Here is a 24,178-nt window from a genome sequence, read left to right on the forward strand (position 1 = left end):
ACAGCGCTCTACCAAGGGCAACAAAGTGAGACACTGTCTCAAATTAAAAAAAAAAAAAAAAAAGACACAAGTATAAGAGAGACTTTGACAAATGCAATCATTGTAACCTAATCCTTTGTACCCTCAATGAATCACAAACAATTAAAAAAACAAAAAAAGCCTGCGCGGTGCCTCAGACCTGTAATTCCAGCACTATGGGAGGCTGAGGCAGATGATTCCCTGAGCTCAGGAGTTCAAGACCAGCCTGAGCAAAAGCAAGACCCCATTTCTACTAAAAATAGAAAAACTGAGGCAAAAGGATAGCTTGAGCCTAAGCGTTTGAGGTTGCTGTGAGCTATGACGCCATGGCATTTTACCAAGGGAGACAGCTTGGTAAAAGCTGTCACTACAGTGACTTTGTCTCAAAAAAAAAAGGCCTCAGCTGGGGTGCAGCAGGAGCAGCAGCTTCATTTTGGAGAAGGCTCTGGGCACGCAGCGGCCCAGGCACCGGGCACTGCACCCTGCCCGCCGCCAGGAGGCGGAGGAGGACGGGCCGCCCTGCTGAAGGCTTGGCGAAGGAAGAGCCCAAGAGGAGATGGGCAGGTTGTCAGCTAACCTGCTCTTGCAAAAGTGGAAACAAAGCCAAAAAAGGCAGCAGGAAAGGACAAATCTTCAGACAAAAAAGTGAAACCAAAAATGAAAAGAGGAGCAAAGGGAAAGCAGGCCCAAGTGGCTAACCAAGAAACTAAAGGTTTACCTGCAGAAATCGGAGAAACTAAAACTGAGGAGAGACCAGACGCTAATGGAGCAGGAGAGATAAGCCAAGTCTGATTAATATCATATCACATGTCTACCAGTGGTCCCTGTCTCCCTTCTTGTACAATTCAGAGGAATATTTTTATCAACTGTTTTGTAAATGCAAATCTTTTTAGTAGCTCTAAAAACACTTTTAAGAAGGAGGGATTTGGGCAGCACCTGTGGCTCAGTAAGTAGGGCACTGGCCTCATTTACAGAGGGTGGCGGGTTCAAACCCAGCCCCGGCCAAACTTCAACAAAAAAAATTAGGCCAGCATTGTGGCAGGCGCCTGTAGTCACAGCTACTCTGGAGGCTGAACCAAGAGAATTGCTTAAGCCCAGGAGTTGGAGGTTGCTGTGAGCTGTGATGCCAGAGCACTCTACCAAGGGCAATAAAGTGAAACTCTGTCTCTTAAAAAAAAAAATAAAAAGGAAGGTGGGAATCCCACCTCATGCCATTTTTGAAGTGTAAAGCTTTTTATAAGAAGTGAAATCATTCGTTGGTTTATTTTTTGGTACAGCCAGAAAATGGTATGGGATGTTGAAGTGTGGGAGGCTTTGACTGTCTTAGGTGTGAGCTTAACATTCCGTAGATGGGGGTTAGTTTTTGTATCCTGTAACACAAACCATGCTAAATAGCAATATGGAGTCCCAGTCCTGTATTTAATGTCTTGAACATTTTAAATCACTTCTATTCCTATGTTGTTTTATAGTAGAATTGTTTCCTAAAGAAAACAATTCCCATGATCATGGTTCTCCCTGTCAGAATTGTGCACACTCTAACATCTTTGGTTGTGAGAGTCCTGTTTTCCTAACGACTTTGTTACTGTGCTGTGAAAGACTGAAATTTTGAGTAATTAGTACATATGATAATAAATTGTGAATTGGTGAGACTTACATAACAAACAGCTTATCAACATTTGAAGATACTGGTACTTGCATCCTCTTAAGGAAAATTTGCCTCCGAATTTTAATGTGGAAAGTCACTGGAATAAGCATTTAAAAAAGAATTACAATAAATGCCTTTTTAGATTTTGAGTATGTATATTAAGAATTGTGTACGGGCTGGGCGCCTGTGGCTCAAGCGGCTAAGGCGCCAGCCACATGCAACTGACCTGGCGGGTTCGAATCCAGCCCGGCTAGCCAAACAACAATGAAGGCTGCAACCAAAAAAAAAAAAAAATAGTCAGGTGTTGTGGCGGGTGCCTGTTGTCCCAGTTACTTGAGAGGCTGAGACAGGAGAATCACTTGAGCCCAGGAGTTGGTGGTTGCTGTAAGCTGTGATGCCACCACACTCTACCCAGGGCAACAGCTTGAGGCTCTATCTCAAAAAAACAAACAAAAAAAATTGTGTATGAATCTAAATGTCTGTACTGATGCTCAACACAACCAATAAAATCTCACCTGCAATAGTAAATAAATAAATAAAAATTTAGAAAAGATACAAAAGAAATGAAATCTCAGTAGCACACCTGTCAGCAACACCCAACTAAAAATAATACAAATTAATATTTTATTTCTATTACAAATGTCACGAATTAAAGTAAAAGTAAAACATGTGAACTATAGGAACAAAAATTCAAAATCTTCTAGAGAATTGCTTTTTCAAAATCAAAAAGAGTAGCCAGGCTTGGTGGCTCATCCTGGGATTACAGGCATGAGGATTGCTTGAGCTCAGGAGAATGAGACCAGCCTGAGCAAGAGCAAAACTCCATCCCTAAAAATCCTAGCAGGGTGTTGTGGCCAGTGCCTATAATCCCAGCTATTTGGAGGCTGGGTCAAGAGTATCACTTGAGCCCAAGAGTTTGAGGTTGCTGTGAGCTATGATACCACTTCACTCTACCAAAAATGACAAAATAAGACTCTGTCTCAACAACAACAACAACAAAAATCAGTAACAGTTCTCTAGTTTACTGCTAGATGAATGATTTCCAGCTTTAGCACAATACTGAAAGTCCTCGTGTTAAGATCACTGGATTCCCTTTTCCAAACCCCAAAGGTTTCATTTCTCATACTCATGGCCCTCTCATCAGCTTTGTATTTGTTAACAAAAATTCTCCCTGCTTTGAGCATCTTTCTTCTCTTAAAATCTCCAAAATTGTCTCACTCACAGTTTCCTCCACTATCTAATTTCTACTTTTCATTTTCTCTCCCCAGCTCCTTTCTCTCTATATACATATCTTAATATTGAGATCTTCAGTGTTTTTATTCTTTTATTATTCTCACTTAAATTTCCACTGGGCTTACACCTCAGAGCACTGTAATTGGACTTTAAACTCCATCTCCTCGACAGCTAACTTGACAAACAGGAGCAACATCTTACTCATTCTTGTATAACCAATGCCTTACTGACACAGAGCTTCACGTCCAGAGGGTGCCAAAAACTGTATACACATTCTAAGAAAGAAAATAACTGCTCTAAAATTTAACACTCAATGTATTCCGATAACAAAGGATGAACACAAGTCAGGCTGAGCACCTCTGGTAATTGCAGAAGGCCAACGTGACTTGAGTATTATAAATGTAATACAGCTTTTTTACTCTCTTAAAATGCATATGCTTTTCTTGGCACCCTCTGTATAATAGGTATTTAGATGTTTGCTCATTGAATGGATAAAAAATAAATTTATTTCTTGCTAACTTACATTAAGCTAAACACTAAACAAAACTTTTTTTTTTTCCACGCAGTTAAAGAGGACTTTATCCCACCTAGAGTACAGGTGGGGTGAGATTCCTGCTGGGGGAATAAAACTTTGAAAAGGCTTTTTTTAGTCTTTTCAAAATTTTCTTAAACATGGTTGGAAATCAAAATATTCTTAATTATATTAATAAAGCTTTTTTTAAAATAAGGAAGTTGAGTTCATAATAGCCAAGATATGGAATCAACCTGAATGTCTATCAGTGGATAGACAGATAAAGAAAATGTCCTTGGAGCAGAGACAGAAAGAAGGAGGGAGGGCTGGGGAAAGGAAGAGCAGAGAGAGGGAAGGAGGGAGGGGGGAGGGGCCTTGGTGTATGCCACACCTTTTAGGGGCAAGACACGATTGCAAGAGGGACTTTACCTAACAAATGCAATTAGTGTAACCTGGCTTATTGTACCCTCAATGAATCCACAGCAATAAAAAAAAAGAAAAGAAAAGAAAATGTCCTTGGTCTATATGAGGGCTCTCTGGAAAGTATCCAGCCATTGTTTTCCTTGCTTTTTCACAGTACATGGCTGGATACTTTCTGGACAGCCCTCGTGTGTACAATGGAATATTATTTGGCCATAAAAAGGAACAAAATTCTTGTCATTGGTGGCAACATGAATGAGCCTGGAGGACTCATTGTGTTAAGTAAAATAAGGAGGTCAGAGGAAAAGAAATACTACATGATCTCACCTGTATGTCGGAGCTAAAAATAAGGGATCACATTGAGGTAAAGAGTAGACTGGAGGTTACCAGAGGCTGGGAAGGGGGCGAGGGGATGAAGAGAGGTTTGTGAGGCTCAGCGCCTGTGGCTCAAGCCTCTAAGGTGCCAGCCACATACACCTGAGCTGGCGGGTTCCAATCCAGCCCGGGCCCACCAAACATTAATGATGGCAGCAACTAAAACATAGCCACACGCTGTAGCAGGCATCTGTAGTCCCAGCTACTTGGGAGGCTGAGGCAAGAGAATCGCTTGAGCCCAGGAGCTGGAAGTTGCTGTGAGCTGTGATGCCACAGCACTCTACCCAGGGTGACAACTTGAGGCTCTGTCTCAAAAAAAAAAGAAAAGAAAAAGAAAGAAAGAAAAGAAAGAAAGAAAGAAAGAAAGAAAGAAAGAAAGAAAGAAAGAAAGAAAGAAAGAAAGAAAGAAAGAAAGAAAGAAAGAAAGAAAGAAAGAGAGAGAAGAGAGAGAGGTTTGTGAACAGGAACAAACACACAGTTAGACACGAGGAATAAATTCTAGTGCTTGATAGGACAGTAGGGTGATGATAGTTAACAATAATTTATTGTATATTTCAAAATAAGTAGAAGAGAAGATTTAATTGGTCTGAATACAGAGAAATGGCAAATTTCTTTGAGGTGATATTCTAAATACTCTGATTTGATCATTATGCATTGTGTGCATTTGCCAAAATATCACATAAACTCCATAAACATGTACAATTATTAGATGTCATTTAACAAGAAGGAAGTTGGGAGATTTCTATTGGACCTCAGTACATGTTACCAAATAAAGCCCTTTGACACCGGGATGAGTTATAACTACATATCCACTGGAATGTATGAAATTAAAACAACTGATCATACCGAGTGCTGACAAGTATGTAGGGGACTGAAACTCTCTTATATTAGTGGTGGGAACATAAAACTATACAGAAATTTGGAAAATAGTTTAGCAGTTTCTTATCAAGTTAGATACGCATACACTATATGACCCAGGTAATTTTAGGTATTTACCCAAGGAAAATAAAAGCACACATCTAGATAAAAAGTTATCCACAAATGTTTATAGCCAGGAAGACCAGAAAAGCCAATGTGATAACCTACAACATAATGCTTTTCATTTTAAGCTTTAAGCCAGTTAAAATCTGGGGGACAGATACATTAGGTTTCTAGAACTTGATGACACTTGGGCTTATTCGGGACTGGTGCCCCAGCAGGATGGGAGAATAAACGAATATGCAGTCTGCTGCCTGCACAGATGAGCTATGCCCACGGCACAGCTGTGTGTTCTTGTGAATAGGCTTTGTTAGAAGACAAGTTAGGTAGGGATGTTTGTTTGGGGTGATGTCAGTGAAACACTGAAGGGAAGAAAGAATGGACTCTCTGAGTAGAAAACATCAATCTGAAATTAAATCTCCCTTGACACTGCCTGACGTAACTTACTCTGTCCTTCCCAGTGTGAGATGAGTGATAGCAAACTTGCAAGTACATGAATTCTTAAATAAACCTGTTTGCGTGGTTCCAATTCATGCGACTGGCATATATTCTTTCTGATACTTTAAGACACAAGGCTGCTGCTGATACCATTCCAGCATCATCCACTAAACGCCCATTCGTTTGCTTTTCCTTCTGTCCTTCTGTACGGCATACACATTGACTTACTCTCTACAATATTCCAAAATTATGAGATCCGACGACAGAGCAAAACAATTGAAATATAATAGAAGTAACAAATCTGAGGCCACAGCAAAACAAAAGGGAGATGTAAAAGGATGGGGTTGCAACTGATAAGCAAAAACAGTGAAAGGGTTATTTATCATCTGAACAGAGAATGAGCTTAGAAGCACAAAGAGTGAGTCTCTACCAACATAAATAAATGATTGAATACATCAGCAAATAAATAAACAGGGGAAAAAAGACAAATCCCCCTTGCAGAAGAATTCCAAGCAATTTATGTAGATATTGCACCCTGCTGGAGAAAAGCATAGGTCACCATTCCATAAGCGTGGGTGGCACTGAGTTTCCCTCCTGAGAGGCCAGCATGGGGGTCAGGGAATGACCTGACCATGAAGAAGCATCACTAGCCCTTCCTCAGCCAGTGACTAAGGTCATCCTGCAGTGATTGATCCTGTGAATAGCAGTGCCCCTGCTAAGATGTGATGAAAATAGCACCCAACTCTCTTATCTTCCTCCCTGAAATTCATAATCTCAGTCAAAGAATAAGAAAAACATCAAATTCCAAGAGAGCTCATGTTGCAGAATAATTGACCAGGATTCCTCAAAACTGCCAGGGCCTCAAAAACAAGGAGTCTGAGAGACTCTGACAGCCAAGATGAGCCTAAAGAGCCTCGACAACCAAATGCAGTGGGGCTTTTGGACAGGACCCTGAAAGGGGAAAAGGCCATGAGGAAAAACTAAAGACCTCTGAATAACAAGACTTTAGTTAATACCACACTGAGCCCTCACTTAACAATCTTGACAGGTTCTTGGAAATTGTGCCTTTCAGCAAAATAAAATACAAGGAAACTGATTTTCCTCTGGGATAATTGTTATAAATGAGAGTTAAGTTCATAGGGCTTATTTGTGGTCATCAAACTTCTAAATAAAGACCAAAACACTCCAAATAGTAAACACGGAAATAAATGTCAGCTCTACCACATTTGGGAAAGATAAAAAACAAGTAAGATTAGTATTTACCTGCTTATTCCAACCTAGGATCAGGGTGGTAAGAGCCCATCCCTATAGCTCAGGGCCCAGGCGAGTCCAACCCTGGCTGGGGGCCAACCACTCACTCACTCAGGGACAGGGACCCGCACCAGTGCACCTGGAGGCACACTCTGGGATGTGGGAGGAAATGGAGCACCCAGTGGGGAGAACATGAAGACCTCACACAGATGGTAACCCAGGCAGGGATCAAATGATTTTTCCTTATAAAGGTTAAAACAACACAACTTCCAAAGAAGCATGATATTCAAGGACCTGCTTGCTATACCATATAAAAATCAGTATATTAATTGTAATAAAAGTAGCATTCTAATATAAGAGGTTGATAATAGGGGAGTATGAGAACTCCCCATATCTTGTCAATTTTTATATAAATCTACTAAAAACAGAAAAACTAGTGGGCATGGTGGCGAGCGTCTATAGTGCCAGCTACTCAGGAGGCTGAGGTTGGAGTTTGAGGTCGCTGTGAGCTATGGCTGAGGCTATAGCACTCTACCCAGGGTGACAGAGTAAGAATCTGTCTCAAAAATAAAATTAAGTTAAATAAAGAGGCAGGACACAATTATAACAGGGACTTTATCTAATAAATGCAACCAATGTAACCTGGTTCTCTGTACCCTCCATGAATCCCCAACAATAAAAAAAAAAGTAAATCCTACTTCGCTTGGGAAAAATAAAATTAAATAAGGAAATCTAACGTAACAAAATTGCACTCAAACATAACTATAAGGGTATATGGATAAATTCACCTATTAAAAAAAAGATTCTTTAAAACCCTTTTTAAAAAGACCTACATTCAAAAATATTCTGTCTAAAAGGAAGTGACTAAGCAGGATAGTGTATAAGTGAATAGACAATATATAGCAGACTGTGAAGATGAAAATAAATAGGAGCTCAGCTATCACTCTCAGACCACAGTGGAGTCAAGGCAAATTAAAAGGGGATGGGAAAGGCACTTTATAATTTACAAAGAGTATAGTTCACAGTGCAGTATAAGTCTCATGAATCTTTGTATTTTAATCTTACACTTTACACTAAAACTGCAAGAATCAATGAAAATGTAATCACAGTATGAAATTTTCTTTAATTTTTTTTTGAGACAGAGCCTCACTTTGTCTCCCTGGGTAGAGTGCCATGGTGTCATAGCTCACAACAATCTCAAACTCTTGGGCTCAAGCTGTCCTCATGCCTCAGCCTCCCAAGTAGCTGGGACTACAGGGGCAGACCTGTGAGCTCAGGCAATCCACCCACCTTAGCCTTCCAAGTGCTAGAATTATAGGCGTGAGCCACTGGCCCCCGCCTCACAGTATGAAATTTTAACACACTTCTTCAGTTCCACAACAGATCAAGGAATCCAGAAAAAATAGATACAACTATTATAATGAAAAAGACTTTGTTTATGTGGGTCCAACTTTGTAAGCTGAAAACAAGTATTTGTAGAATATTTATTTTAAACTGTACCTTCAATGACACAAATAACAAGACTTCAATAATTTCCAAAATTATAAAAACAGCGCCACATCCATTTACCATTATACAAAATAAATTAGGAGTGTTATTTGTATAAGCTAAAATAAAACTTACTAAAAATGTTAATACTTTTTAAAATTTACTCTTAAAGATCTTCTGAGTCAGATTTAAAAGCAAAATTAACATAACCGGGCACGGTGGCTCACACCTACAATCCCAGAAAGTTGAGAGGTCAAGACAGGTGGGTCATTTAAGGCCAGGAGTCCAGGACCAGCCTGAGCAACATAGAGAGGTCCCATCTTTGCCAAAATTAAATTTTAAAAAGTATCTCAGTGTTATGACTCATATCCGAATCCCAAGGAGGATCAGTTGAGCCCAGGAATTTGAGGTTGCTGTGAGCTGTGACCATACTACTGTACTCTAGCCTGGGCAACAGAGTGAGAACTCGACTCAAAACAAAACAAAACAAAACAAACAACAAAAAAGAAGCAAGGGCCTGGCGCAGTGGCTCAGGCCTGTAATCCTAGCACTCCAGGAGGCCACAGCGGGTGGATGGCTTGAGCTCAGGAGTTTGAGACCAGCCTGAGCAAGAGGGAGACCCTGTCTCTAAAAATAGCCAGGCATTGTGGTGGGTGCCTGTACTCCCAGCAGCCTGAGGAAAGAGCATTGCTTGAGCCCAAGAGTTTGAGGTTGCTGTAAACTATGATGCCACGCACTCAACCCAGAGTGACTGAATGAGACTGTCTCAAACACACACACACACAAGCAAAAAGAAAAAAAAAACAAAAAGACAAAAAGCAAAAACTAAACTAAAAGAATATTTTTAAAGTAGCAATATAAAAGTACTAAAACCATAGGATAAAAAAGTTTTACTTACAAAAACAAAACTTTAAATGCTTTCACTGCAAGACTAGAAAAATGTCAAAACAGTTATACAGTCAAAGCAAAAGTGAGAAAAGGAAGAAAAAAACAAAATGAAACAATTTAGAAGAAATAATTTAAAAAACAAAATTGGTAAATAAACACAAAATTGATAAATCAATAGCTCTTTAACATTGTATTTATTCATCTATTTTTCATTTATTCTTTAAATAAAAGAATTAAAATAATTAAACTACCTAGTATTAAGGATGACATATCTTGAAATACTCATTTCCCTTTTGTTAACAATTTTTTGGCTCTTGATGCACCTTGAATGACACCCTTAGATGGTGTTGCATCTAATTTAGAATTTCTTCCTGGCATCCTAAATGAAAATGTACACCCCTGAATGTTCTTTTCTTTATTGTAACTAAATTCTTGGGTGGCAAGGAAAAAAATTCCAGTTCTGGTATGTTAAGCAGGAATGGAATTTTTTGAAAGCATGTCTGTAACTCCCTGAGTCTGAGTGAAAGCTTAAGAAGCATATTTATGATTTATTTTTAAGAGGTTGGGAAACCAAGGCCATCTTAGGGATCTGAACTATAAGAACTAAAAGAGATTCTCATCAGTTTGCCTGATCTAAAATAAATATTCACCAGCTATGTTTTTTTTTTTCTGTTTTTTTCCTTTTTCTGTCCTCTGCTAGTCTACTCAATATATAACAACTTAGGAGATTTTTTTTTTTTTTTTAACTTTCAGATTCATGTAAGGGTACAAATGATTAGGTTACACTATTTGCGTTGGTTAGGTAAAGTTCAAGTTGTAGTTGAGCTCCTCACACGGGGATGTGCTAAACACTCTTACACTGTGCCTCTTAGGTAAGCACTCACCAATTCCCTCCCTTCTCCCCTCCCCTGCTCTCCCCCTTCCTCCTCCCATTTGCCTCTCCCTGTTCCCCACTCCCCCCTCCTCCCATCTGTCCCTCTCAGCTCCCCTCTTTTCTCTCTCCTGTCTCCCTCCCCCCCCACTTGAATTTTTATGCTTTTCTCTCATATGGGCATGTAGTTGTTTACCTATTGGTTTTGATTAAGGAGATTTTAATCTCATTTCTTAGCTGAGCAAGGCAGAGGAGTTAATTTTTGACAGACCAAGAATGAACACAGTGGGGAAAAACATAATTCCTAAGGGACTAGAATGCAGGTTATTAACAGAACTGAACGTATGCCTGGGCAGGGCCAACCTACTTTGGTCGCATCAGTGTTCTGCCATAAACCATCTTCTTCCTTCCTCTACTCACCCTACAAACCGCTCTAGAAATTTCATCCCTTTCCTTGGCTTTAGCGATCATTTATATTTTGAAAATTCTTCGATCTTTTCTCTCAGTATCAGACCTCCTCAAGCCCCATGCCTTTATAATCCACTATAACCTTGTTCATAGATAAACAAAGGCATTTCCAATACCCCATATCCCAAAATAAAGTCACTTGCCATTATACCACTCTACTCCGGAGTATTTCTTGGAATGGTTACCATGAATGTAGAAGTAATGTTTCTGAGAAAGAGTAGATGCCATCTGAAGTTAAATCATTGGTACAGATTCTGGGAAGCCTTCAGGTAAAGTGATGTCTGGGATGAGACGAAGGGACAATTCTAATTCTAAGACAAAGGGACAATTCTAAGATGACCAAATGCAGTCAAGGCAGCATATGAGAGGCAAAAGAAGCAGCATCAGAGTGAATGGGGAAGCTCCCTCAGAGAAGGGCTGACGTCAAAAGAGAACAAAAGAGCCCTCCACTATGCACAGCACACAGGAAGAAGTGTGTGCACGAGTTTGTGTACAGAAGCAAAAAGGCAGTGAGGGATAATGTCTAAAGATGTAAGTTGATAGAGAATGGTGGATGTGTGATGCATGGGGAGCCATTAAAAAGTATTAGGAAAGAATGAGAGTGCGGTGGCTCACACCTGTAAGCTCAGCACTCTGGGAGGCCAAGGGTTCACCACCAGTCTGAGCAAGAGCAAGAACCCACCTCTATTAAAAATAGAAAAATTATTTGGATGTCATGGTGGGCACCTGTAGTCTCAGCTACTTGGGAGGCTGAGACAGAAGGATCACTTAAGCCCAGGAGTTTGAGGTTGTTATGACTGTGGCTGACTCCATGGCACACTAGACTGGGTGAGACTCTGGGAAAGAAGGAAAGAAAGAGAGAAAGAAGGAAGGAAGGAAGGAAGGAAGGAAGGAAGGAAGGATCCACATTCTAAAATGTCTATACTTCCCAAAGCAATCTACAGATTCAATGCAATCCCCATTAAAAAAACAATTATTTATACTTTCAAGATTTAAAAAAATTAATTGTTCATTTTGTATTGAACCAGGAAAAAAAACCTGTATAGCCAAGGCAATTATTAGTAATAAAAACAAAGCTGGGGGTATCATCTTACCAGTCTTTAGGCTGTATTACAAGGCCATAGTAATCAAAACAGTGTAGTATTGGAACAAAAATAGAATTGACATCTGGAATCAAATAGAAAACCAAGAGATGAAACTAACCTCTTAACAGCCACCTGATCTTACAGCCATCTGCCCCTCTCTCCTCCCCTATGCCTCCTCTCTCTCCTTTCCTCACCCCCACTTCAATTTAATTGGGCTTTTCTCTCATTTGGGCATGTAGTTTTTTATCTATTGGTTAATAAACCAATACAAGATAAACCAAACACTGGGGAAAAGAATCCTTATCCAATAAATGGTGTTGGGAGAACTGGGTAACCACATGTAAAAGACTGAAACTGGACCCGGACTTCTTACCATTTATAAAAATTGATTCAAGGTGGACAAAAGATTTAAATCTAAGGCATGAAACAATAAAAATTCTCAAAGACAGTGTGGGGAAAACACTTGAAGATATCAACCTGGGGAAAGATTTTATGAAGAAGATTTCCATGGCGATTGCAACAACAACAACAATAACAAATAAACAAATGGGACTTAATTAAACTGAAAAGCTTCTGTACAGCTAAGAAAACAACAACCAAAGATAACAGGCAACCTTCAGAATGGGAAAAGATATTTGCATATTATGAATGAGACAAAAGCTTGATAACTAGGATCTATAGCAAATTCAAATTAATCAACAAAAAAGACCCATCTTTCTTGGGCAAGAGAGATGAATAGAACCTTCTCTAGAGAAGACAGATGGATGGCTAACAAACATATGAAAAAATGCTCATCATCACTAATCATCAGAGAAATACAAATCAAAACTACCCTGAGATATCACCTAACCCCAGTGAGAATGGCCCACATCACAAAGTCTCAAAGCTGCAGATGTTAACACGGATGTGAAGAGATGAAGACTCTTTTACACTGCTGGTGGAACTGCAAACTAATGCAACCTTTTTGGAAAGAAGTATGGAGAACCCTCAAAGAACTCAAATTAGACCTCCCATTTGATCCTGGAATCTCATTATGGGGCATCTACCCAGAAGAAAAAAATCCTTTGCCATAAGGACATTTACACTAGACTGTTTATTGCAGCTCAATTTACGATTGCCAAAATGTGGAAACAGACTAAATGGCCACCAACCCAGGAGTGGATTAACAAACTGTGGTATATATATAAAAGGAATGCTATTTAGCCATTAAAAAGATGGAGGATTTACATCTTTTGTATTAATCTGGATGGAGATAGAACACATTCTTCTTAGCAAAGCATCCCACGAATGGAGAAGCCAGAATCCAATGTATTCAATTCTAATATGAAGACAGTAGATGAGCTGATCAAGGAGAGGGGTAGGGGAATGAAGGATCAGGGAGAATGGAGAAGGGAAGGGGATGGGAGATCAAGGTGTAGGGCATACCCCTTGGGAACAGGACACAGTTATAAGAGGGACTTCATCTAACAAATGCAATCAGTGTAACTTAATTCTTTGTACCCTCAATGAATCCCAAACAATAAAAAATGTACAACAAATATTAAATATTATCATATCTAGTTGGAGAGAATTAGGCCTTCTAAGAATATTTTACTCAACTTGGTTAGACACTTAACAAGATTCTAGTGCGTCCAGTTAGGAGAAAACATTGTAACGTTGTATTCCTAGGAAGAATATGTAAGATATGAAGGTATACCAACAGAAAAGAGCAAAGGAAAAGGAAGGGAAGGAGGCAGGGAGGGAAGAAGGAAGGAAACATATCACAAAAGAAATTTGTCTACAAAACTTAATGTTTAAAAAGCCTAGAGAATGAATTGGTCCAAGAAAGAGAGAGAGAGAATGAATTGGTCAGAGATTGGAAGCAAGACTAATTGGGAAACTGCATAATGATACAGTTTGGAAATTAGCATAGTTTTGTCTGGGAAGTAGCAGTGGGGATAGACAAAAAATTATTTTAGGAGCAACTTCAGAGACTTAATTTCCAAAATCTTGAGAATGAATTGGATATAACGTGAGAAAGAATCGCTGGCTTTGGAGACTGAATTGTTGGTAATGGGAAAAGACCAAGGATTTTATATTCTGTAGTTTTTCACCAGGGCTGGGTATGAACGGGCCACCTCTGGCATATGGGGCCAGCACCCTGCTCCTCTGAGCCACAGGTGCTGCCCTAGGATTTTGTATTCTGGAGCATTCATCTTGAGGTTCCTGTAGCGAAATGCAGTGAACTATTGTGTGTAAGAAAGGGGTGAGATCAGGGGAGAGAACTGAATTAGAGAGAACAGGTTTGGGAGGCACAATCTTTAGTCATAGAATCAAGCCAGTTGTTAAAAAGCAAACATAGAAATTTAATTTAAGGACCTAATTGGCTTTTATTAGCTCTTCTGGAATCAGGTACCATCTCATTTTATAAAAATAGAATGGGTGTGACAATTTGCTGAGCAAAGGGCTAGCTTTATAAGGTGGAGAAAGGCCAAAACAGGGGAAAAAAGCAGATGGGTGGTTTCAAAGTAACTTTTCTCACAGAGGGGACTTCTTCATCCTCCCGGCTCAGGCCAACTGGGCCCCTTCTAAATAGTTGCCCTGAATTTCCTGCTTTTTGGAAAATGGCCTGTTTCGAAGTTCACTTTGATTATGTGGTTTGGCCTGGTCTGCAGAAGCCCACTCCAAACAACGGCCTCCCAGGGACTATTCACCAGTAAAGGAAGATGAGGGCAAACACTGAATCCTGAAGGGCAGCTTTTAATAGCTGGTCAGGGAAAGAAAGGCCTAGAAAAAAGATTGGGAAGTATCGCCTGAGAGCTTGGAGTAAAGACAAGAGTGGTGTCAAACTAACTGAGCTTCCAGGGTAAAGTAAAAATAGAAGTAAAGCTTTTAAAGAGTTGGACTCGGGAACAAGTACATTTTTGTTCTTTGGGGAAGCAGTTTGGTGGTGTGACAGAGGCTGCTGCATTCCTTCTTGAAGAGATTAGATAGCACTTCAAAGAGTATAAAAATTCAAGGAAGAGGAGTTTGGGGCTTTGGTCTTTTTCTTTTTTTAAAAGACAAAGTGCTGTGACATCATAGCTCACAGCAACCTCAAACTCCTGAGCTCAAGAGATCCTCTTGCCTCACCTTCCTGAGTAGCTGGAACCACAGGTACCCGCCATCACACTAGGCTAATTTTTCTATTTTTTAGTAGAGATGGGGTTTCACTCTGGCTCACACTGGTCTTGAACTCCTGACCCAAGCTATCTCCTGCCTCAGTCTTCTGAGATGCTGATACTATAGGCACCCACCACGATACCCAGCTAACTTTTTGTATATTAGTAGAGACAGGGTCTCATTATTTTGCCCAGGCTGGCCTCAATTCCTGCCCTCCCATGCAGGCACACACTCCCACACTTGGCCTCATTTTGTTTTGAAGTTGGGAAGGAAATAAAGGTGCTTACATGATGACAAGGAGCCATGAATAAAGGTTGAAAATACAATTAGGGATCTGTAATAATGTAGACTACAGCTCCTAAGTTAGGGGAAGGGAGTGGAGTCCCAAGCACAGATTAGGAAAATAGAATTAAGTAGAAAGTATTAGCCTTACACACTGTTTCACTGTAAGGGGAGAAAAGGGCAAAAGTGGATGTGGATGTGGGTGAGGGCACTGCAGTAGCACAAGTTTTGTGTGAGTATGGACATTGTGGGGGACCCTACTCGGTGCCTGCAGGGTTCCTGGCGGGGAGTGACTGACCCTGAGTGTGGAGTCTGGCTTGGAAGACAGTGGGAAATGTCTGAGCTGTCTCCTGATGAAAAGGAGATTAAAGTAGCTGAGGAAAATAGGCAGGGCCTCCTGATTACAGAGGTTGCATATCACGAATTTAGAGTGCTGCTAACCTTTGGAGGTGTGGAATTCTCCAGCAGCAATAAGCTTCGCATTTGAACAGGCACAGAAGGTAGACATTTAATCTGTACCAACTAAAGCTTGGGGTTTGAAATTAATAAGGGTATTTTTTGAAGTAATACATAAGGCCAGGCATGGTGGTTCACAACTGCAATCCCAGTCCTCTGGGAGGCCACCGTGGGAGGATTCCTTGAGCTCAGGAGTTGGAGACCAGCCTGAGCAAGACTGAGACCCCCAAGTCTACCAAAAAGTAAAAAAAAATAGCCGGCCGTGGTGGCAGGAACCTGTAGTCCCAGCTACTTGGGAGGCTGAAGCAGGAGAACTGCTTGAGTCCAGGAATTTGAGGCTGTGAGTTATGATGATGCCACGGCACTTGCCCAGGGGACAAAGGGAGATCCTGGCTCAAAAAAAGAAAAAAGGAAATCATAAACAGAAATACTTACATTTAGGATTTCATTGCATAATTAATTGTTTACAACAAAGTCCACTAGGAGACAATGGCTAAAATGAAATGAAAACCATCGTCTCTCAACATAAGGAGGCCAAGGAATTTGGAAATTGAGGTGCAGAATGTGGTGATCACATGAATGCTGACATCAGGTAGATGATGAGGCGGGGTGCAGGGTGGAGGAAAAAACCAACCCTGACTTAAAAACCTTCAACGAGTCCATGGAGGACGGCACTGAGGTAAGTGAGAGGAAGGCCAGCCAGCCAGAGGCTCTGCCCCTCAGCAGGCACATGGCCCCCATATGGAAGTGGCTATTCTGAGGTTTTTAGTTTGTAGGAGAATGAACTGCCTCAATCTAAAAAATAGTAGGCAAAACTCTGTGCACAGTGGCAATCTAAGTTTCAGTTGAAGAAAGAAAGCAGAAAAAAAGAGTATTCAGTGAAGAGTTCAAAAATCCAAGAGATTTTGTGAACCAAAGAATGAACTGTCTGGGGTCATGATGACAGGATTGGGTGTCCGGTAGAAACTATGTTAGGAGAAATAAACAGAGTGCAGGGGATGAGAAGACGGACAGGGCAGAGGACCAACGGCACCCAGGAGAGCAGGATATTAGACATGGTGAACAGATATGACTTCGGTTTGGGGCGGGGGACGTAACTTAGACCTATTAACTGGAATCATATGCTTCTCTCCCAAACAATTCCCTCATCTCTCTGCCAGCAGACCACATAAGGGAACACGAAGGATATGAACACAGAGATATTCTGCAGAAGTCATCATGGACCTGGCATCCATGGGAGCTCACAGAAGAACTTTAGTGAAGCTCAGGACTTCTGCCTTGGGCTGGGAACATGTCTTAGACAGGAGGCAGAGTCAAAGTTTTCTGATTATGCGGCCCCTGAGCCCTCCACATCAATCCCCAACAGCTTCCCAGAGTCTGCAGCTTCTTCTGAGCCCACAGTGGCCTGAAACGTAAAGGCCGTGGCGCAGAGGGATTCTGACCTGGGTCTCCTGCCTTCCCGACTTCAGGGAGCTTAGTTGTCTGGCTTTTCTCAGTTTCCGATGCTTATCTGTAAGACGCGAGCTTCTTCCTTGCTGAGTTGTGAGAATGAAAGGAAATAGATCTAAAACTCCCAGCACAGTGATGGAATAAGAGATATGCTCCATGAATGGGAGCTATTATTATTTTTTCAGAATCATGTGCAGGCAACAAGCTCAAAAGGTTCTTGAGAGACCCAGCTCGTGGTCCCCTAGCTGTGAGAAGGTGAGGAAAGACAGATCCAATTTTAGAACAGGCGTCTCTCTTTCTTCATTTAATTTTCCTGGTACTAAGCCAACCCCTTTTCTTGCCTGCTACCTGCCTTTTAAAAACTGCATTTCAGTGGTTTTTGGACCTCACAGTGGAAATTCTAATTATTAATTCCAGTCAGGGACCACACAGTACTGTATGTTTAAGACACTGTAGGAGAGCTGTGTGCACCGCCAGGATTTCAGACCTTCTCAACTGGAGCCCATTCCAGAAAGCGACTAGAACCTTCTTCAATGTGGTCAGTAGGTGAAAACAACATTCACAGAGTACCAGCAGTATCTCAGGGATCCTGTCACTAAGCAGGGGGAATTGTAGACTAGTCTCCAGTCATTTGGCTCAATTATTAGCCTTTATTTCTAGCCTGTCACTCACAGGCCCCTCACTTCACAATCCCCTTTCCAATTTACTTTATAATCTTGCCTCAATGTCTCTATTTTTTTCTTTGCTTTTCTTCCCAAAAGTGAAAGTTATTTGTGTCTTCCTAATTAGATATTAGATGTATACAGTTACATAATTTAAAAAATCCAAAATCCAAAATGGTTATAATAGAAAAAAGGGTCTCTCCTTTGTCTTCCAGCCACCTAGTTCCCCCTACTTGGAGATAAATCCTGTTACCAGCTTCCAGGATATCTTTTCAAAAATACTTTGTGCGGTCTGAGTGCAGTGTACCCCCCAGTACTCTGGTAGGCTGAGGCAGGTGGATTGCTTGAGCTGTGGAGTTCAAGACCAACCTGAGCAAGGGCAAGACCCCATCTCTACCAAAAACACAAAAACTAGCCTGTAATCCTAGCACTCTGGGAAGCCGAGGCAGGTGGATTGCTTGAGCTCCAGAGTTTGAGACCAGTCTGAGCAAAAGCAAGGCTCTGTCCCTACCAAAAATAGAAAAATTAGCTAGGTGCAGTGGTGGGCACCTGTAGTCCCAGCTACTCAGGAGGCTAAGGCAGGAGGATCACTTGAACCCAGGAGGTTCATTTATTGTCCTCAGTAGAATGCAGTGGTGTCATAGCTCACAGCAACCTAAAACTCCTGAGATTGCTGTGAGTTAGGCTGACTCCATGACACTCTAGCCTGGGCAGCAGAGTAAGACTCTGTCTCAAAAAAAAAAAAAAAAATCTTTTGCACATATAAACATATTTTTCCATAAACTTGGGATACCTTTGCTTTGCATATTTTTTATATTGCAATGGATAGTAGAGAGTTTTTGTACAGACGGTCCCCAACTTAACAATGGTTAAGATTTTTGTTTTTATTTTTTACTTTCACATGATGCAAAAGCCATATGCATTCAGTAGAAAGAAGGATGCTCTCTCCAGATGCTGGGCTTCAGCAGGAAGTGGTTTCTATTGGAATTGTTTACTTATTTATTTTGGCAGAGTCTCACTCTGTCACCCTGGATGGCTCACAGCAACCGCAAACTCCTGGGCTCAGGAAATCCTCCTGCCTCAGCCTCCCAAGTAGCTGGGACTACACGTGCCAGCCACCACACCCAGTTAGTTTTTCTATTTTTAGTAGAGATGGGGTCTCACTCTTGCTCACACTGGTCTTGAACTCCTGAGCTCAGGCAATCCATCTGCCTTGGACTACACTCAGGCAACTCTGTTGGCTTTTTGTAAACTAATACATTTTATTTTTTAGACCAGTTTTAGGTTTGCAGCAAAATTAACCAGAAAGCTCAGAGAGCTCCAAATGTGTCACACTCCCATACAGACTCAACCTACCCCTCTACAAACATCCTCTGCCAGCGTGGTACATACCTAATACTCAGGGACCCGCAAAGATGCAGCATCATTACTCAAATTCCTAAGTTCACATTAGGGTCCATTCTATAGGTTTTCCCAAATGTACAATGACATATATTCACCATTATAGCATCATACGAAATAGTTTCAGTTTCCTAAAATCCTCTGCGCTCTGCCTGTTCATTCTTCCATATCCCTAACTCTTGGCAGCCGCTGATCTTTACACTGAGTTTTGCATTGCTTCCAGAATCAGACAGCCTTTTCAGATTGGCTTCTTTGCTTAGTAACACCCATGATGTGAGGTTCCTCCATGTGGGAGCACATGACTTGATAGCTCGCTTCTTTTGAGCCCTGAATAATATCTTACTGTCAGGATGTGCTCCTGTTTGTTTATTTACCTACCAAACAACATGTGGGTTACTTCCAAGTTTGGGTGATTACAAGTAAGGCTGCTTTTTGTTCTTTCCTTTCCCTTTCTCTCTTTCTTTCCTTCTTTTTTTCTTTTAAATACAGGGGTCTCACTTTTGCTCAGGCTGGTCTCCAACTCCAGAGCTCAGAAGGTCCACCCACCTGGGCCTCCCAGAGTGCTGGGATCACAAGTGTGAGCCTCCGGCCCAGCCGAGTAAGGCTGCTGAGAACATCTAGGTGTTCATTTGGCTAAATACCAAGGGCATGACCGCTGGATTGTATGGTAAGAGAATATTTTATAGAAAACCACCAAACTGATTCCCATGATTGCTATGCCATTTTATTCATATTCATTCACTACCCATACAGTGAGAGTTCCCAGTCTTTCATGTCTTCGCAGAGCATCTGTGTTTGGGATACTCACCATTTTAACAGGTGTGTAGTGCTATCTCAGTTTTTTGAAATTTGCCATCTGCTGATGGTATATGACGTTGACAGATCATCTTTATATATGCTTATTTATATAAGCTGCTTTGGCAGGTGTCTGTTCTTTCATGATTTCTGATTGTTTTGGATGTTCTGTTACTATACTATATTATGTCCTAGAATTGACTAGTCTTTATTTGTATTACTTTTCCACTTGTTGTAATTACTTAATTGAAGGTTTTGTGTCTTTCATTAATGCTAAAAACATTACTATCCATTTTTTTTTAATATTTTTTTTCTTTTTGTGTTTTAGAATAGACATGGAGTCTCACTCTTGCTCAGGCTGGTCTCAAACTCCTGATCTCAGGAGATCTACCTGCCTTGGCCTCCCAGAGTGTTAGGGTTATTGCATGAGCCACCATGACCAACCTTAAAGAAACAAATCCCTTTTAAAAAAAAAAAATTTTTTTTTTGAGACAGTCTCACGCTGTCACCTGATGTCATCACAGCTCACAGCAACCTCCAACTCCTGGGCTCAGAAAATCTTCCTGCCTCAGCCTCCCAAGTAGCTGGGACTACAGGCGTCCGCCACCATACCCGGTGTTTTTCTATCTTTAGTAAAGACAATCTCTTGCTCAGGCTGGTATTTTTTAAATATTTCTTTCCTTACTTCTTTCCTACAATCTACCTCTCAAATTCTGAACACATGAATGGTGGATTTGCTTTCCGCCTCTTAGCCTGTTTGATTTTCAATATATTATCGCTTTGTGTCATATCCAATATGATTTTCCAAGTGAATAACTGTTTACGGTTGCTTCTTATCTATGTAATTTGCTGTTTTAATCCTTTCATAGACTTTTAACTTCAATTATTTTAATTTATATTTCAAGTATTTTCCCCCAAACCTGTCTAGTAATCCTTGGTAATATCTTCATCCTTACTCATAGTTGTTATTTCTGCTTTTGTTCATTTAAATATTGAATTTAATATTCTGTATTCAGTAATTCCGGGATCTAATGTGTCTGCAGGTCTGTTTCTATTGGCAATTGCTCAACAAGTTCTTAAGTGCTCAGGACTTCTTTTTATTAGTTAAGAGTTGTTGCCTCTCTCCCTGAGAGGTTACTCAGAGGCCTTATTTGACGATTTATTCCTCCTGGGAGTATTGGCATTTGCTTCTCTGAGGTACCTGGAGGCACTGTAGACTCCATGCACCATAAATTTAAATTCTCTGCTTGCAGTTCTCAGATCATGTAAACAGTAGGAATTCAGACTCCAGCCCAGGTGAAAGCCGGCAAGAGGATCTTTTTTAAGCTCTACTCCAGCCAGTGCAGACATAGATAATGCCGCTTTCTGTTTTCCTCTGGCTATATGGAAATGATTTTCATCCAACTTCCTACTCCATCAGGAGCAGAGACTCAAATCCTTTCTCCTCCCAAGCAAAGGTTGGTCCCAGCATATCTGGTGCCTTCAGGCACTGTCCTGGACTCAAACACTCCGTTACTGGCCTCATTTAATTTCCATGTTTTACAGTTGTTAAGTCTCATGGTTATTGGCTCATCATCATGGCAAAAAGGGGGAGTTTGAAATATTTACTTGCAATTATATTTACATCTTCTGGTACTTGAATTTTGAACCATTCGCCTATAATATATATCACAAATGAACACATTTAATTAACATGTAAAATGAATCATCTTCATTTGATGCTTTATGGCAAAAAGAAAAACAGAGGTCAGGCACTGTGGCTCAGGCCTATAATCCCAGCACTCTGGGAGGCTGAGGCAGGTGGATTAGCCTAAGCAAGAGACCCCGCCTCTACTAAGAATGGAAAAAAAGAGCCAGGTGCTGTGGCAGGTGCCTGTAATCCCAGCTACTCAGGAGGCTGAGGCAGGAGGATCACTTGAGCCCAGGAGTTTGAAATTGCTGTGAGCGCTAATGATAGTGCATTGTAGCCCAGGGTGACAGAATGAGACTCTGTCTTAAAAAAAAAAAAAGGAAAGAAAGAGAATAGAAATGTTCTGAAGGTCATATTGATCCCCAGATTTCATAGTCATAATGTTAAGATTATATTTAGATAGAATTTTTTGCCTTCAACTTGGTCTCACAGTTTAAATGCAAAAAAACTTTCTCAATGTGAAAAGAAATGTTTCATACGTAATTCACTGAAACGGAATGGATCCTCAAGGTGGCACTTTGTAAGGGGTTGGGTTGAGGCATCTTACCTTGCTTTACTGTTCTTAGAAAATAGAACCTAGGGGCTTTTAGACATTGACAAAGAATTTCAAAAGGATAACAGATGGTTAGCATGCTGGGCTACAAAAAGGAGAGCAGAAGAGAAGAGAAATCTTATATATATATATATTTTTTTTAATATATATATATAAAATATATATATATATTTTTTTTTTTTATGTCACCCTCGGTGGAGTGCTGTGGCATCACAGCTAACAGCAACCTCAAACTCTTGTGCTTAAGCGATTCTCTTGCCTCAGCCTTCCGGGTAGGTGGGACTACAGGCGCCCGCCACAACGCCCGGCTATTCTTTTTTGTTGTTGTTGCAGTTGTCATTGCTGTTTAGCAGGCCCAGGCCAGGCTTGAACCCACCAGCCTGGGTGTATGTGTCCAGTGCCCTCCTCACTGAGCTACGGGCAGCAAGCCTGGAAATCATTATTACTGTACAGTGGACACGATATGTTTATTTTTGCAATGTTAGTTACAAAAATAAAATACCAGCAGGGGAATAGAGTAAGAAGTTCTGGACTTAGTTTTCTGTACGGGTGACTGACGGGGCAGTCTAGCTTTGTCTGGCTGAGTCCTTGCTGTCTGCCCCACGTTGATCTCCCACAACACATCAGAACCCTGTATCTCTTCCTTCAGGATAATTCCTGATCCCAGCCTGTTCTTTGTGTCATTATCATATCTGTGTTTGCTTTGGAAGGCAGCATTTGCTCCCATTCCCTATGCACCCCTGCAAACACTATGGCAGCCTGGCCTGTGCCCATTGGTTACTGCCAGGGGTCCTCAAACTACAGCCCGCGGGCCACATGCAGCAGTGTGATTGTATTTGTTCCTGTTTCGTTTTTTTACTTCAAAATAAGATATGTGCAGTGTGCATAGGAATTTGTTCATAGTTTTTTTTTTTTTTTAATTATAGTCTGGCCCTCCAACGGTCTGAGGGATAGTGAACTGGCCCCTGTTTAAAAAGTTTGAGGTTCCCTGGGTCTGCAGTAACTCCACCTGTTAGTTCTCCCTCTCCATGTGATCAGTACCCCTTGGAGATTTGTAGGCATGATAGGGGCTGCAATGGGGGGATACCTTAAACCCCCTTTGGGGCCAGTCATGGCGGTTTACACCTGTAATCCCAGCACTCTAGGAAGCTGAGGTGGGAGGATTCCTTGAGCTCAGGAGTTCAAGATCAGCTTGAGCAAGAGCAAGACCCCATCTCTACTAAAAATAGGAAAACTGGGCGGCGCCTGTGGCTCAAGGAGTAGGATGCCGGTCCCATATGCCGGAGGTGGCAGGTTCAAACCTAGCCCCGGCCAAAAACCACAAAAAATAAATAAATAAATAAATAAATAAATAGGAAAACTAGCTCGGTGTAGTTGTGGGAGCCTATAGTCCCATCTACTCAGAAGGCGTAGGCAAGAGGATGGCTTGAGTCCAAAGTTTGAGATTGCTGTGAGCTATGACACCATGGCCTCTACCCAGGGTGACACAGTGAGACTCTGTCTGAGAAATAGAAAAAAAAAAATTACATTGTTTGTGTTAGGTAAAAGTCCAAGTTCTGGTTGAGCCCTTCACCCAGGAGGTGTGCCTTATACCTCTGCATTGTGCCTGTTTCGTGAGATCTGACTAACTTACATTTTCTTGCACCAAACCAAGGAAAGACCCTGATAGACTTGGAGAGTGTATCCATGGATCATCCCTCTCTTCCTCTCTCTCCACCTCTCTCTTTTTCTCTAATCTCCCTATTTCAATCCCTCTCTTTCTCCCCTTTTTTCTTCCCATTAGCAGGTTTATCCCCTTCCTGTGTCTTGCGAACTGAAGAGCCTTAGGCTTGTTGCCAGGGTCAGTGGCTGGTGGGTCCTTCTACAGGGCCTGTCAGTGACAGTGCCTACTGAATTGGGGGACCAAGAGTGTAGGGGGCAGGAAAGACAAGCTGTCAGAAAGGACTAGCCTGGTCTTCTGCTGTGCCCAGACAACTGCACAGAACGCCAGCATCAGACACGGTACTCTGCTCTGTGACACAGGAAATACAGGCTAGACTGCCACAGACACACCTGTTACCCAGAGGAAACACAAGGACAC

The 24,178-nt window shown here is 41.3% G+C and overlaps 1 pseudogene; it reads left to right on the forward strand.

Annotated features, from left to right (window-relative positions):
- Positions 1-574: 574 nt before the first annotated feature.
- LOC128590773 (uncharacterized) lies at positions 575-6,602 on the forward strand (annotated as a pseudogene).
- The last annotated feature ends 17,576 nt before the right edge of the window (positions 6,603-24,178 follow it).

The sequence above is a fragment of the Nycticebus coucang genome, chromosome 1, assembly GCF_027406575.1.
Source record: "Nycticebus coucang isolate mNycCou1 chromosome 1, mNycCou1.pri, whole genome shotgun sequence".
Lineage (NCBI taxonomy): Eukaryota > Metazoa > Chordata > Mammalia > Primates > Lorisidae > Nycticebus > Nycticebus coucang.